We start from the raw sequence: 3,519 nt of genomic DNA on the forward strand, positions 1-3,519 counted from the left end.
TAAACAATGCGGTACAAATATTTGTCAAAATTCTAAGACCAAAATTGACTATTTCACCTATTAACGTTGATATTTATTAAAAAACATTGATCTGCAAATCGTGAATCATCGGAAAAAGTAGCGTGAGGCCAATTCGGCTCGACGTTGGACAGTTCTAGTTGGGCCTGTTCAATCATATTTTTACGATACTCCAACCAAAATTATATATATACTAATTGTTCATATCCCACCATAATGAAAATACTAATTATATTTATTTATTTAAAGTAATGTGATTAAGGTGAAAGTTAATATGCATGTTTAGAAGTACAACTTTACTATTGGCAAGTGTCAAAATATTAAATACTTAATAATCAATTAATTGAATGATATCGCGATCAATCGGTTTCCCTATAATGCAAGCGTCATTTTGAAGTTGAACATGAAAGAATGGCATCCAAACTTTTATCCTATCTAATCACCTGAAAAGTGATAACCAACAATAAATTCACAATTGTTGGTGAAAGATAACATCTTCTCCTTCCACCTTGTCTAACAATTGGTTTGAATTTTTTCAAATGGATTTTCTGAGATTAATTTTTATCTCTTTTTTTTTTTTCTTTTTTTCTTCTTTTAGAGTTAGGGTTAATGCAATGATAAGAAACATATTTTGTATTGAACAAATGGATATACGAGAAGCTAGTTCTCAAAAAGATAAAACCAAAGGTTGCATTTTGGATATTTGAAATTAGATTTTTAATCAATCAACTAAATCTATTAATTTATTTTTATTATATTTGTTTTGATGAGTTTGAAACAAAGGGGGATTTGAAATCATAAAATTTTTAGAATATTGAAATATTTTAAGATTCTATGGGATTAAATGTTATTTTAAATCCAATAATTTTAAGTTTTAAGATCCTTTGTGAATTTGACCAAATTTAGGGGTGTAGGGACTCAATTTGGAAAAGCCTCTAGAAATGAGAGGGAAAAACGGTCCAACAAGCCCAAACAATAATTTTTTTTGAGAGTGAGTAAAAGAACTAGCCCTATTTGATAGGAAAAGCCTCTCATTTTCTTGTCTTTTTCAGTCCTTTCTCTATAATGTCATCCCCTTTCATGTTATATACTACGTTCCTCCCCTTTCTTTCGCCGTACACGTGTAGGTTCTATCCTGGGAACTCCTTTCTGTCCCATCTCCCACTCTCTAGAATCCTCAACCAGTAATCATAAGGCTGCTTGATCACTGTTAAGACATCACCTCCACATTAATGCGGTCAGAGAGTTAGCTGGGAAGCATTTAATGTGAAGGTAGCAACGTCAGAAGATATTTGTTGCCTCCACTATCCCATATCCGTTTCTCAATTACAGTACAACCTCATGGACTATCTAGGGTAATCAAATAGTTGCATCCATCTCGGACTATCGTTTTGAGGTGAATCTTCTCCTCGGACACATTTGGGATTTTTATTTGCAATCCTCGGCTCTTCTTCTTATATTATTCGTATCATGCCCTTATTAAATCATCCTCGGACGGATTGCTGTCCTCGGATTGGGCCATTGGGCCGCAGGCCCAATCCCTACAAACTTACCAATACCACCTTATATAGCTGGCCCCATAAGGGGTATTAATGTTTGACACGACTTGTGTACATGACACAAATACGACACAGGTTTTTATGGGTTACAGTTAGTCCTTAGCGAGTTCAAAGTCCAAATTCAAATCCTTGACTTTTCTAATTTATTTGAACAATATATTTGGATTTTAATCACCTAAATCCTAATCCACAAACCCAAGGAGTATTATCCAAGCGCATCATTGACTTTGAAAAAAAAATCCAAATCAAGTAAGCCAACAAAATGATAATATGTTTTTCTTTTTTCCTCGGAAAAATTTACAAACAAACGCATTGCATATAGAATTGTATAGACAAGAAATTGCTAGTGAAATTGTGGTTATCTATATTTATACTACTATTTAAGGGGCTTTCAAGCCATTTAAGCTATTAACTCTAAATATTGGATATCTCAAAATATCCCTTCTCAGCTCACTTATAGGCTTTTAATTAAGGGGGGTGAATTCATAAAATAAAAGCTCACAATTTAAAACCTCCCACTAAACCCACATTCTCAGCAATTTATGATTTTTTTTTTATCTCTCATCCATTTTGAAATTTAAATAAATGCACTATTTTCTTCCTCATCTCTTATAATTTTTTAAATTTAAACACACACTATTTTTTTTCCTTGTTTCTTATACTTTTTCTTTTATTTTGAACAAAAAAATTTCTAAGCATTCAGTAAAATCAAACTCACCACAAATTTTCAGTACATGAAAAGAGATGAATGAATAGTGTATGGGCACGGTTTACAGCCCAAGCCCAATATGTATGGGATTGTGGGTTAGTGAGCCCAATACAATAAATTTGTAGAGAGTGGATCAAAGAACTAGGTCCTAATGAATCTAACAACAGCTATGATGGATTTGGAGGACAATCATGCAAGAACAAAGCACGTAAGTTTGGATGAATGCATTGTCCGAGGAGGTAAATATTTGTATAAATCAATGGAACTTATTTCAAGTGCAATTCTAGTTGTTACAGTCTTCCTTTTCTCTCCCCCCCCCCCCCTCTCTTCGTGGAGGGTCTCTCTTATTATATAGTCCCTCTTGGACAATTTTTACACTACACTTGTTGTTGATAATTTGGGTTGCTATTTGAGTACTTATCCCATTAGACATCTCCTTTGGCCTCTCTATGAGTTGCGGTGACCAAGAAAACACTGTTCAGGGGTCTTCTCCATATAAATGCCGCCAGAAAAGTAGTTGCAGTGCATTTAATGCGGAGGTTGCACCCTTTCCTTAGATATTTTTGGGTCTCCTTCCTTCTCGCATGTTTATGTAACATGCCTCTAACACTGGTGCCTCTATTAAGGTCATTCTCGTTGCTGGAATACGTATTGGAGTAATGTTTTTCATGGCAGAGGAGATATTCCTCCTCGGACCGTCTTCTACTCCTTTCTTACTTGTGAGGTACTGAGCTGGAATCTCTCTACTATTTGACTCTCCTCGGACATTTCAACGTTCTCGGATAAGGCCCAAGGTCTAATATACCGTTTTTGGGCCTTGTCCCTACAAATAGAAAATTATGATACTAAACAAAAAAAAAAAAAAATTGAATTTATTATTTTGTATAGTTCATTAGTTTGTTATATACCGTGAGTGTGTTTGATAAATATGCTTTGAGCATTGAGCATTGACCAAAAAACTTGCATTATGAAAATTTATGTGAAATATGTTGTGTCATTAATATTTCTTAAAAAAAACTTGTATATTTTTATAATTAAAAGATAGATGGTAATAATAGGTGAAGAAGTGTTTGTTTGTCAACCATTTTTTATTTAAAAAACATGTGTTAAAGTTTTAACATCTTGCACTTGTTATATTTTATTTAAAATGGCTTTTCAATATTTGAAGGTTAGAATTATTATTATTTTTATATTCAATAGCAAGGGTGGGAGTATTTGAATTTATGAATGATG

The sequence above is a fragment of the Quercus suber genome, unplaced genomic scaffold (genome assembly GCF_002906115.3).
Source record: "Quercus suber isolate HL8 unplaced genomic scaffold, Cork oak 2.0 scaffold_138, whole genome shotgun sequence".
NCBI classification, from domain to species: domain Eukaryota; kingdom Viridiplantae; phylum Streptophyta; class Magnoliopsida; order Fagales; family Fagaceae; genus Quercus; species Quercus suber.